Source organism: Primulina tabacum, chromosome 6 (genome assembly GCF_025594145.1).
Source record: "Primulina tabacum isolate GXHZ01 chromosome 6, ASM2559414v2, whole genome shotgun sequence".
NCBI lineage: Eukaryota > Viridiplantae > Streptophyta > Magnoliopsida > Lamiales > Gesneriaceae > Primulina > Primulina tabacum.
The window spans coordinates 34,796,619-34,810,748 of NC_134555.1; the positions used below are offsets into that span (position 1 = coordinate 34,796,619).

At 39.6% G+C, this 14,130-nt stretch overlaps 1 non-coding gene across 1 annotated transcript; it reads left to right on the forward strand.

Moving 5' to 3' along the window:
- The first annotated feature begins 11,847 nt into the window (after positions 1-11,847).
- Positions 11,848-11,954, forward strand: LOC142550364 (small nucleolar RNA R71). Its single transcript, XR_012821328.1, has one exon. It is a non-coding gene; the product is annotated as a small nucleolar RNA R71 (small nucleolar RNA).
- Positions 11,955-14,130: the final 2,176 nt, after the last annotated feature.

Sequence of the window (14,130 nt, forward strand, 5' to 3'; positions counted from 1 at the left end):
TCTTTTATGTCATACAACCACCCTTCAAGTGGTATCAGAGCGAACATTTGATGTTACTGAGTAAGATTATGATTATTCTTGTTTGAATAGGAAAAAGTAATGTGGCACATCACTATGACCACCAGTTATAGATGGATCCAACTATGCACTTTCGAAAGTTAGGATGATGATCTACATCAAATCTATTGAAGAAAGGGCATGTCAACGTGTTGTAGATGGCTGGACTCCACCAAAGAAAGTTGATGAAGATAATGACAATTTGGTTACGTCAGAAAGAGCATGGACGATTAATGAAGTTCAGATTTCGAGCTTCAATTCAAAGGCACTCAATGTTATCTTCACTTCTGTGGAGATACATGACAAGTGTCGTTTTTGCATATTTTGTTATGTTAATTTTAATCCATTATCACATAAGTTTAGGGTATCGAGACTGAATTTTTATGTGTTTTAGTCATAATTTATGTATATTGTATTCTCCTCACATGTTTCAGTTGATTTGTAGGTAGACTTGCTAAAAAGAAGGAAATTATTGGCTAAAGTACGAGCAAAACGCGCTAGGACGAGTGTTTTTACCCGCCCCAGTGCGTTTAAGAGATCTGTGAGGACAAAACACCCGCCCCAGCGTGCCTGACTTGAAAAAATGCAAGCATGTCTCTCCAGGGTGGGTGTTTTTACCCGTCCCAGTGCAACGCAATATGGAAAAATAGCCTGGACGATTTATTTCCTTTTGTGGTAGATTTTTGGACCGAAATAAAAGATAGCAGCCCTAATACACGTTTTGGGGGGGCCAGATTTTGAGTTATCGGAGGAGGCACAAAAGAAAGAAACTAGAAAGCAAGGAGACGGAGAAGAGCAAGAGAACTCAATGGAAGAACAAGAACTTAATAAGCGTTTTTCTTCTTTTCTCTTTTATTTAGTTGGAATTAAGGGGATCATATCCCCAAACATTTATGTTGTGAATTCTTTTTGAAGATTGAATTTGATTTAATTTTACTCGATAAAGTTATTAATTTTTCTGGAAACTTTGGAGCATGATCAACTTCAAAGAGATTTTATGTGTTATTATTAAAACAAAAAGGATAGTTTATAATATGATATAATAACATAATTCATGGATCTACAACTTGCATACACATACGAGGTTGGATACATGTTGATAGTCATAGTCCAATAGGCCGAAATTTTAAGGATTCCACAGTTCGTTAATGCAATTACAATTGTTAAATAACGCAATGACACTTGGTTACTGCATTTTGTTAATTGATTCAATATAGCTCGACATAGTATATTGATATTCTAGGGAATTCCGTCAAAAGTGTAACGTACCGTATTTTGAACTACTTGAAATTTGCGGAAAAATAAAAATTTTCTTAAATACAAAATAAAATTTCAAATTTGCATTAAAATAACTTTCAATCCAAAAACATTTGCAATAATAGAGATCACAAATAAGTTTGCTAAAGAAAAATACTTGTTTAAACATCGTAAACCAAAACGTGAAATCAGAGTATTAAAAATCGTCATGCATAAAATCTTAAAACATGGGCGGTCCTCGGGTTTAGCCTCCTGCGCAGTCCAAGCCAACTCATTGGTCCCCACCCCTCGTCTCCTCAAAGTTATCCTCACCTGCATCGATCAGGTCTAGTGAGTCTAAAGACTCAACATATATAAACTGGGAGTAACGAGTAATATGTAATAAAATCACATGCACCTTTAAAATAGAGCGTACATACTGAAACTTAAACGCGCATATAAAAGCTTGAGCATACGTATATACATACTTAGACGTGCCATTAACATAAAACTTTTCATAAACATGCTTACTTCATACATACTTGAGCATACATAACATAATTTTGCGTAGAGGCATGTTTCAAAGCAAGTGACCCATACATAAATACGCCTGATCAGACTAAACCACAGTACTGGGCTGACAGGGAAGATCCACTGCCACATACATGAGATCCCCGTTCATAATTTAACGGGTGGATTGGTCCCTAGTCATACTTTACCGCTTTCCAATCCTGATCTAAACCCGTTCATAATTTAACGGGGTGGATTGGTCCCTGGTCATACTTTACCGCTTTCTAATCCCATATATAATTTGGTCACAAGACATTTATCATACCTCAAAAACTTAAAAGTATTTTCTTTGCACGTCGAACATACTTACTTGGTGTTGAGGATTCGTTGGATCTCGCTTGGAGCCACTGCTGCACATACTAACATGAATTAAAATACTTAACTTGCGTAACTTAGACATAATAACAATGCTTACACCCAAGCTCATTCATTTTCCTTAGGACTTCTAAAATTCCCGGGACTCGACCTTATTTAATCAACGTACTAATTCATAACATCAAACCCCAAGACAATCACTAAAAAAAAGGAAATTTTTTTTATAAAGGACACATACTCTGTGCCGGGGTCCGAGAAGGGGTCCGGGTACCCTCTGTACTTGGAAATTCACGAATATTCACTAACTTAATCATTCACCCTTTCAATCCAAGCCTAAGGACCATGAATTAACACCTCGAGACTCATCCTAGGATGCTATTACATTAATTCAAACCCGTACAAACACCCCAAACGTCCCCAAATAGTTGTTGTACAGGCACTTGGTTCTTTCATACCTCAAATAGTGAGTTCGGGTTTCGGCACTGATCGAGCAAAACTTGCACAGTGAATAATCCCAAAATTTATTTTATAAATGAAAGCTCGATTTAAATATCGCAAGTGCACGATAGTCAAGTTATAATAAATGTAAGTGAATACGAGTATCGTTCCACAAGGACTGCGTTACACTATTTTTTATTTTCAAGTAAAATTTCTTTAGCAATGATAAATTGAGTTGATGATTAAACTAATGTAAAGTAAACAATTAAAATAATTAAATTGCAAAGAAAACGTGTTCAAGAACGCAATGATTAATTTGGATTAAATCAAATGAGAAATGAATTGGTTGGGAATTATCAGTTCACCTACCACTCGTGTTTCAATAATTACACTCGACTTTTACTCGTGCGTTCGACGGAATTCCCTAGACTAATTAATATACTCTGTCGAGCTATATTAATACTAATCAAAAACATGCAGTACTCAAGTGTCCTCAAATATTTAACAGTTCAAGATTGCATTACATTCTATGGAATCCACTAGCTTTCATTCGGGTGAACTATCACTATCGACACGTACCCAATTCCGTATATCTACTAAAATTGTAAATCCGTGGTTTATACTATTTGATCCTATTGTTAACTATTCTATCGAACTCATCAACAACAAGAAATAATCAAAGGAAGTTAGCTAGGCTTCGATTGAAACACGAAAGAACAATAGCATAAACAATTCACTAATGAAAACGTCGAGAAATAATGTTAAACACCGAGTACGGGGTAGGATACCCTCAAATCCCAACAAATCTAGAGTTTAGCTACTGAAATTCATGATAAAAACCAACAATCAATGTAAGAAATAAAATACTGAATAATGAAAATACTAAAGATGACGATGGATGACGGCCACGACGCGTGGAAATCTCGAGGTCTTCGAAATCTCCTTTGCTCCTAGCCTCCTCTCCAAGAAAAATGATGAAAAGTCTGATAAAAGATGAAAAACGGCTGCTGTTCTCGTGTGTTAGGTTATGGTGTAGAATAGAGTCCCTAGAAATTTGGAAACAAATCTTTCTCAATCTCGCTTCTCGCTAGGGCGGTATATTTTGACCGCCTTAGCGAGAGGTCCTCGAATAAGCTTCCTCGAGCATGTCCCTGGTTTCGCTGGGGCGGTCACTTTTGACCGCCCTAGCGAGACACTTGCGCAAAATAATCCTCGGCCAGACCACAATGCTCGCTGGGGCGGTCAACATTATGCCAAAGTTTCTCCCACTCTTTGGTTCAATTCCTACAAAATCACCACAAAATACACGAGGTCAGTCAAATGCTAAATAATGCTAAAAGATGCAAAATTAAACTAAACAAACTAATATGATGCATGAATGCGACTCAAAACCAACACTAAAAACACGTAAAAACGAGTCCTATCAACCCCCTCATACTAACCTTTTGCTCGCCCTCGAGCAAAATAGGTTAAAGCACGAGATTCTAAACAAACACAACAAACACAAAATACTCAAACAAGAAATAACCAACACAAGTAAATGTCAATGGTGAGTTAACACTTTTATGCTCATGACTCAGTGAACTTTTCCACATACAAATCATAATCAAGTCAAATCACAAACGAATACTCATTCTCATCTACACATAAATCTCGACACTAATTTGAACGTGTGTGTGTGTCATGATGGGGCTAGTCATTCGTACTTCAAATAGATCAATCATCCGATCATGCAAGTCACTCAATTAGCACTTCAATACAAGTCTCACTAGCATGCACCCCCGTGTCCATTTATCACTAACCATAATTTGAACTTTATTCGATTCTTAAGTGCAGAGAAGGGTGTCGAAAAGAAGGAAAATAAGCTCAAGTGGCTAACAGTCGGGAGTACACCGATCATTTTCATTGTGCAATCGTCAAGACTTTTCGTCTGACTTTCCTCGTCTCCTTACATCTCCAACTTTTAGCCCAGGAATAGAATTTCATTCCTTTTATTTCGGCTCCCCCTCACCTTACATCTCCACCAATTTTTTCTTTTGCGATATATTTTTTTTTTTTGATGCACAATTTTCACACGTGTACTCCCTAGGCTAAGAATATATACTTTGGATTACAGCTGGTTAGGAATATGATATTTTAATTCAGTGCATTGAAAAAGGGGGTATATGTGAAGTTCAAGGCAAATCACATGTTCTCATTCAAGGTCCCAATTAGTGACTTATTTTCACGGGTTTACATGCTAAATCAACTCATAAATGATGCCTTTCAAGTTAACCACACAAAACTTTCAAATTTCACCATTATTCCTACAAAATTCTAGTCCCCACACATATGTGCTCAAAAAGTTCAACTTTGTGCCAAAATTCATGCTTTAACAATCAAGAGTACCATTCATGAGGTGACCCAATCAATACTTTTGTATACTATCAATTCAACATCATCATTGGCTCATACACTATGTCTTCTCACCATAAACGACACCAAATAAAAGAAATGCAACAATTTAAAACCAATTAACAAAGCAAACATAACAATCTACCCCCCTCATACTAGAGTTGTGCAATGCCCTCAGTGCACAAAACGAAACAAACACTAAAAACATAAAAAAACTCATGAATTTAAATGCAAAGATAAAATATGCAAAATAAAAAGAAAGGGAAAACAGTAAACTCCCCTGATCAGAAATCATCCTCCTCCTCATTCTCCGGCGGTGGAACTCCCTCTTCAGCTGCTGGGGGCATATGATAATTGTACTGAAATTGGAAGGGTGGCGGGTATGCGGGTGTAGGTGGCCGTCCGAAAGTGTTGATGTCCAAATGAGTTGAGATCCCCTGCACCAGGTGTTCGATGTTCTGAATATGTGCCTGATTAACGGCCTGGTACTGCGTCTGATAATGGGCCCAAGCGCCCAATTCGGCGACGCGATCTCGCATGGCATGGCGGCGTGGCTGCGGGGGGTGGTGGTGCATGTCCTAAGGCCGGAGGTGGTTGAGCTGCTATCCCATAATCGAAAAATACCTCCTCGGGCAGCTCAGCCTGTCTCTTCTCCCTCTTGGATTTATAGAGAGCCTCATCAATGGCTCTCATCGGCGGTAACCACTCATCATCATCTTCGAATATCACCCCCGCTCGGGCACACAGCTCAGTCACTATCGTCGGGAAGTAAAAAGCCAAATTTCTTCTATTAATGCACATGTTAAGCTGTCCGAAAATGAGCATGCCCACATCAATCACCATCCCAGTACAGATGGCATAGAGAACAACCGCCCGCTCACGCTGCACATCACTCGTATGACCGACCGGCATCAATCTCTTAGACAAGAATGCATACCACAATGCCCCCTCCATATTCAAAAACTTTTCAAGAAAGACCGTGTAAGTCCCCGGTTGTTTCCACGTTGTGCCCGGATAACAGAGTGTGCGAATGATCAAATCATAATCCGGGTTAAGCACCCACGCCTGAAACACCGAATCGTCCACCAACGGTAAACCCAACATATCATTGATCGTCTTGGGATCATACGGGACTAGATGTCCCCTCACAAATGCCTTCGACTCATTTCCCTCCGGAGCATTGGCATAAAATTCACGCACAACCGGAACCACTGCTGCATTCGGTTGTGCTACAAAGGTATTCCACCCTCTTCTTTCTATTTGGGACTCCGAAAATTGACCGATAAGAAACGAGCTAAATCCACGCTCAGGGATTGGTTTCCTATGTAGTCTAGCATGCTCAAATCTCTCCCTAGCTTTTTCATTCTCAAACATAGATGGAGTGGAACGAGAACTAGAAGCACCGTGAGTTACCTTAGATCTTTTGGGTGCCATGTAGAGATTGGAGTGCACAAAGTATCCAACCGCCGGAAAATTGTTGAGGGTCGCCGGAGAAGCTCACCGGAATATGTGGAAGATGACCAGAGTTGCTTGAAAGACCGCCGGAGAAGAAAATCTTGTAGCCTAAATGCTTCCTCGTGGAGTGTATGGACCAAGATTGAGTCTTTGCCCTGAAAAATCACCAAATAATAAGGATTGAGCACAAAAGATGGAGGGGGGGTGCCGAAAATCGGAGGGGGGTAGTAGGGTTCGAAGTGGGGAGGAAAAGAGAAGAGGAAAGTATTTATAATCTGTGCGACTCGCTAGGGCGGTCAAAACTGGCCGCCCGAGCGAGAAGTTTTCGGAAAAAAAATTTTTTGTTAATCTGTGCGTCTCGCTAGGGCGGTCAAAATTGACCGCCCGAGCGAGAAGTTCTCGGGGAGAAAAATTTTTAATCTGCGCGACTCGCTAGGGCGGTATATTTTTCCCGCCCTGGCGAGACGTTTTCGCAAAAGACTTCTTTTTTTTTTTAAAAAAAAAAAAAAAGAGTACCCGCTGGGGCGGTCAGTTTTGACCGCCCGAGCGAGAAGTGTTCGGGAAAAAAATTTGAATGCAATGCCATGCAACTACCTAAATGCAAATGATGCGATTAATAACTAAAAAAAAAATATAATCAAAATTAAAATAAGGAGTAGAAGTAGTTCTCAATTTATAGTTTAGAGCTCGACTCTTCACCCATGTCCTCAATGACTGTCATGGAGCCGAGTGACTCCAATTTGTGGCTCAATTGTGCCACCGATATAGTGCTTCAATCTTTGAGCGTTCACAGTAAATGTCCCGTCCTTGCCATCATGCAACACCACTGCACCTGATGGGAACATCTTGGCTATAGTGAATGGTCCTGACCACCTTGACTTAACTTGCCCGGAAAGAGTCGTAAGCGAGAATTGTATACCAACACCGCTTCACCCACTTTGAATTCCCTTCTTATAATGTGTTTGTCATGGGCTCGTTTGGTGCGTTCCTTGTAAGATAGTGCAAGATCATAAGCTCTTCCCCGAAACTCATCTAACTGATTCAACTGCAGCAATCGTTTTTCACCTGCAAGAGCAAAATCAAAGTTTAGTGCTTTGGTCGCCCAATATGCTCTATGCTCTAATTCGACTGGTAGATGACATGCTTTACCAAAAAGCAACCTATATGGTGTAGTGCCTATAGGTGTTTTAAAAGCAGTACGATACGCCCACAAAGCATCATCTAACCGAATGGACCAGTCCTTCCTATTCACATTAACCGTCTTCTCTAAAATCCTGTTAATTTCTCGATTGGATACTTCAACTTGTCCACTAGTTTGGGGATGGTATGGAGTGGAAACCTTGTGGGTGACACCATATTTGCCCAACAGTTTATCAAAAATTTTGTTGCAAAAATGGGTGCCACCATCACTTATGATTGCACGTGGTGCACCAAATCGATTAAAAATATGTTTCTTCAAAAATTTTAACACCACTTGTGCATCATTAGTGGCACAAGCCTCTGCCTCCACCCATTTAGATACATACTCCACTGCCACCAGAATAAATTTCTTTGCAAAAGACGCAGGAAAAGGACCCATAAAATCAATCCCCCACACATCAAATATTTCACACTCAATAATGTTATTTAAAGGCATCTCATGACGGTTGGAAATATTACCTGTGCGTTGGCATCTATCACAATTGAGAACATACAAACGAGCATCCTTAAAAAGAGTTGGCCAATAGAAGCCACATTCAAGTACCTTAGATGCTGTCCGTATGGGTCCAAAGTGACCACCTACCTCACGGTCATGACAGTGGTTCAGAATTTGATTGGTTTCCTCCTCCGCCACACATCTTCTTATCATGGAGTCTGCACAAATCTTAAACAAGAACGGTTCCTCCCAAAAATAATATTTCACGTCTGAAAAGAATTTCTTTCTTTGGTGAAACAATAAATTAGGTGGAGGTGTGCCAGTGACAAGAAAATTTGCAAAATCGGCATACCAAGGGTACGCATTTACCTCAAGCAATTGTTCATCAGGAAACCAGTCATCAATATCATCGTCACTGCCCTTAATTCTAACATGCTCAAGCCTAGACAGGTGGTCAGCAACTACATTTTCCACACCCTTTTTATCTCGAATTTCGAGATCAAATTCTTGCAATAATAAAATCCACCTAATTAACCTAGGTTTCGCATCTTTCTTAGCAAGCAAGTATTTTAGGGCAGAATGATCTGTATACACAGTTGCTTTAGACAGAACAAGGTATGAATGATTTTTCGAAAGCAAATACTATAGCAAGCAATTCCTTTTTAGTAGTAGCGTAATTCAATTGAGCATCATTTAAAGTCTTACTTGCATAGTAGATGGTATGAAATACCTTGTTCTTCCTTTGACCCAGCACCGCACCAACAGCTGTATCACTAGCATCGCACATCACCTCAAACGGTAGCTCCCAATCTGGGACAGTCAGAACAGGTGCTGTCACCAAGCTTTCCTTGAGTATCTCGAATGCATGCAGACAAGTAGAATCAAAATTAAATTCAGCATCTTTCATCAACAAAGAGGATAAAGGTTTCGCAATTTTGGAAAAATCTTTAATGAAACGCCTATAAAAACCAGCATGCCCTAGGAAACTTCTAACTCCTTTTATTGATGAAGGTGGGGGTAAGTTTTTGATTACTTCCACCTTGGCTTTGTCAACCTCAATTCCATTCTCCGATACCTTGTGTCCTAACACAATCCCCTCTTGAACCATAAAATGACACTTCTCCCAATTCTACACCAAATTGCTCTCCTCACATCTAACTAACACCAAGTTCAAATTCTCTAAACATTCATTAAATGAGGAGCCAAAAATAGAAAAGTCATCCATAAAGATTTCAAGGAAATTCTCAGTCATGTCATGAAAGATAGCGGTCATTCATCTTTGAAATGTTGTAGGTGCATTGCATAAACCAAACGGCATACGCCTAAACGCAAAAGTACCATAAGGGCAAGTGAAAGTAGTTTTCTCTTGGTCCTCAGGTGCAATTGTGATTTGATTGTATCCCGAATATCCATCTAAAAAGCAATAAAATTCATTACCTGCTAATCGTTCAATCATTTGATCGATAAATGGCAAGGGAAAGTGATCTTTACGGGTTGCATCATTCAATTTCCTATAATCTATGCATACACGCCAACCCGTAATAGTTCTAGTGGGAATCAACTCATTTTTTTCATTAGCAATAACAGTAATCCCACCCTTTTTAGGCACACTTTGTACAGGACTTACCCACGCACTATCAGAGATAGGATAGATAATACCTGCATCCAGAAGTTTAATTGTTTCAGCTTTTACTACCTCTTGCATCTTTGGATTGAGTCTCCTTTGTGGTTGTGCTAGAGGTGAGTATTTATCTTCCATCAGAATTTTGTGCATGCAGATCGAAGGACTTATCCTTTTTATGTCTGAAACCTTCCAAGTGAACGCTCCTTTATGCTCTTTGAGGACTCCCAAGAGCTTACTCTCCATATCATCTGTCAAAGAAGAGGAAATAATAACAGGCAATTTATTATTTTCTCCTAGATATACGTACTTGAGATGTGGAGGTAATGGTTTGAGCTCCAAAGTAGGTGGCTCCTATAGGCTTGACTTTTGAGGCATTAAATCTTTTCTGTCTCCCAATTCCTCTAGTCTAAGCCTCACTTGCTTTCTCCAAGGTGGAATGACATTCAAATGAGCTACCATCTCCATCTTTTCCTCGTCTAGCTCGTCCTCCTGCTTTTCAGTAGTGAGAGTGGCCTCCAATGGTTCTTTCAATCCATCATGCACAAAATCACAAACAAGCGAATCCAAGACATCAATACGAAAGCAACTATCATTGTGCATTGTGTGCTTGAGAGTATTGAAAACATCAAAAATAATTTCTTCTTCTCCAACTCTCAGTCTCAATTTCCCCTCCTAAACATCAATCAGTGCTTTCCCTGTAGCCAGAAATGGTCTCCCTAGGATTAAAGGCATCTCTAAATCTTCCTCCATGTCAAGTACCACAAAGTCTGCAGGAAAAATAAACTTATCCACTTTCACCAGAACATCTTCGATAATCCCACGTGGATACTTGACAGATCTGTCAGCCAGCTGCAACGACATCCTAGTTGGCTTGGGTTCACCTAATCCCAGTCTCCTAAACACAGAAAAAGGCATCAGATTAATGCTCGCACCAAGATCACATAGAGCTTTATGAAAATTAATGTCACCAATAATGCAAGGTATTGAGAAACTCCCTGGATCTTTTTGCTTCGGAGGCATCTTGTTTTGAATTAAAGCGAAGCAATTTTTGGTCAAATTCACCGTCATATGATCCTCTAGCTTCCGCTTATTTGCTAAGATATCTTTCAAGAATTTTGCATAACTTGGCATATTCAATAAAGCATCAACAAAAGGAATGTTAATATGCAATTTTTTAAATATCTCAAGAAATTTACCAAATTGTGCATCTAATTTAGCTTTCTTCATTGCTGCAGGAAAAGGTGGAGGGATAACAATTTTATTCTGTGCAATTGGTGTAGATGTAGAGTTAGAAGACTTACCTCCTCGATTTTTCACCTCATCCTCACCGTGCTTGGTCTTTTCCTCATTAGACCCGAGTGTTTTTCCACTACGCAATTCCACCGCCTTCACATGTTCTCTTGGGTTAGTTTCCGTGTTGCTTGGTAAAGTTCCTTGCTCCCTATTAGCAATCAGCTTAGCCAATTGTCCAATTTGATTCTCTAACCCCTTTATGGATGCATCTTGGTTCTGAAATCTCGTCTCTGTTGCAGAAATAAATTTAGTCATCATTTGCTCTAAATTGGACTTCTCCTCCCGAGACGGTTCTGGCTTGAATCCTTGGTGCATCACATATGGTGGACCTCTTTGTTGGCGATGTTGGTTGTTTTGACCTCCCCATGAAAAGTTTGGGTGATTCCTCCATCCCGGATTATATGTGTTCGAGTAAGGGTCATTTCTAGGATGGTTCTGGAATCCCACTTGTTTTACTGGTGCTCCCTCAGGCACATAGAATGGATTGCCATCTTGGCAATCCTGCACATCATGCACACCCCCACACTTATCACAGAAAATTTCTTGCAGACGCATAGCCGACCCACTCATGCTCATCCCATCAATCTTTCTATTCAAAGCCTCTAACTGTGCTGAAACCGCCGACAAATCATTAACTTGATTAACTCCAGCACCTCGTCTCTGCCTATCAGACTGAGGATGATAGCTACTAGCAGCCATCTCCTCCAATAACTCATATCCTTCCTCCGCCGTCTTTCTCAGTAAGTTACCACAGGCAGCAGCATCTATCATAGTACGGTTAGGAGTAAGCAGACCGTAGTAGAAAGTTTGAACAACTAACCCAAGAGGCAGCTCATGGTGTGGACATCTCCTCAACAAGTCCTTGTAGCGCTCCCATGCCTCGTAAAGTGACTCTTGCTCATATTGAGCAAAAGTAGTAATGTCGGCTCTGAGCTTCATAGTCTTCGACGGAGGAAAGTACTTGATCAGGAACGCCTTTGCCATATCTTCCCATGTAGTAATAGACCCTACAGGCAAACAGTTTAACCACGACTTAGCTTTATCTCTCAGTGAAAATGGAAATAAACGTAAACGAACAGCGTCATCAGACACGCCATTAAACTTAAAAGTATCACAAATTTCAAGAAAGTCAGCTATATGAGAATTAGGGTCGTCAAGTGCACTTCCCCCAAATTGGACAGTGTTCTGAATCATCTGAATGATAGCTGGCTTGATCTCAAACTGATTAGCTCGGATGACTGGTCTTACGATGCTTGGACGTGCTCCATCAAGAGACGGCTGTGCATAATCCAACATCGGTATACGCCTTGGCTCCTCTCTTTGTTGATCGCCTTCCATTCTTTCCTTCGCTCTTTGCTGCTGTAGTCGACGTCTAGCTGTGCGTTCGATCTCGGGGTCAAAAGGCTCAAGCTTAAACTCGAGTGATCTTCGCATGCACCACAAGAAAAATCTGCAACACAATGAGAGTATCAAATAACAATAAAATAAATAATACTAAAGAATTTAAATGAAAAATAAAAAATTGTGAATCAACAGTCCCCGGCAACGGCGCCAAAAACTTGATCGAGCAAAACTTGCACAGTGAATAATCCAAAAATTTATTTTATAAATGAAAGCTCGATTTAAATATCGCAAGTGCACGATAGTCAAGTTATAATAAACGTAAGTGAATACGAGTATCGTTCCACAAGGACTGCGTTACACTATTTTTTATTTTCAAGTAAAATTTCTTTAGCAACGATAAATTGAGTTGATGATTAAACTAATGTAAAGTAAACAATTAAAATAATTAAATTGCAAAGAAAACGTGTTCAAGAACGCAATGATTAATTTGGATTAAATCAAATGAGAAATGAATTGGTTGGGAATTATCAGTTCACCTACCACTCGTGTTTAAATAATTACACTCGAATTTTACTCGTGCGTTCGACGGAATTCCCTAGACTAATTAATATACTCTGTCGAGCTATATTAATACTAATCAAAAACATGCAGTACTCAAGTGTCCTCAAATATTTAACAGTTCAAGATTGCATTACATTCTATGGAATCCACTAGCTTTCATTCGGGTGAACTATCACTATCAACACGTACCCAATTCCGTATATCTACTAAAATTGTAAATCCGTGGTTTATACTATTTGATCCTATTGTTAACTATTCTATCGAACTCATCAACAACATGAAATAATCAAAGGAAGTTAGCTAGGCTTCGATTGAAACACGAAAGAACAATAGCATAAACAATTCACTAATGAAAACGTCGAGAAATAATGTTAAACACCGAGTACGGGGTAGGATCCCCTCAAATCCCAACAAATCTAGAGTTTAGCTACTGAAACTCATGATAAAAACCAACAATCAATGTAAGAAATAAAATACTGAATAATGAAAATACTAAAGATGACGATGGATGACGGCCACGACGCGTGGAAATCTCGAGGTCTTCGAAATCTCCTTTGCTCCTAGCCTCCTCTCCAAGAAAAATGATGAAAAGTCTGATAAAAGATGAAAAACGGCTGTTGTTCTCGTGTGTTAGGTTATGGTGTAGGATAGAGTCCCTAGAAATTTGGAAACAAATCTTTCTCAATCTCGCTTCTCGCTAGGACGGTATATTTTGACCGCCCTAGCGAGAGGTCCTCGAATAAGCTTCCTCGAGCATGTCCCTGGTTTCGCTGGGGCGCTCACTTTTGACCGCCCTAGCGAGACACTTGCGCAAAATAATCCTCGGCCAGACCACAATGCTCGCTGGGGCGGTCACTTTTGACCGCCCTAGCGAATCCTCTTCGACATTATGCCAAAGTTTCTCCCACTCTTTGGTTCAATTCCTACAAAATCACCACAAAATACACGAGGTCAGTCAAATGCTAAATAATGCTAAAAAGATGCAAAATTAAACTAAAAAAACTAATATGATGCATGAATATGACTCAAAACCAACACTAAAAACACGTAAAAACGAGTCCTATCAGGCACATTAAAGGTTGGTGAAGAATGTAATTAACAACAACTTTTTTCTCAAATTTTTTTTCTTGTTCGAAAGATTTTGTTGCATACCGTAAGAAATATATTGCATGAATTAGCATTTTTATTGGTTTCTTGTTTCCGAACA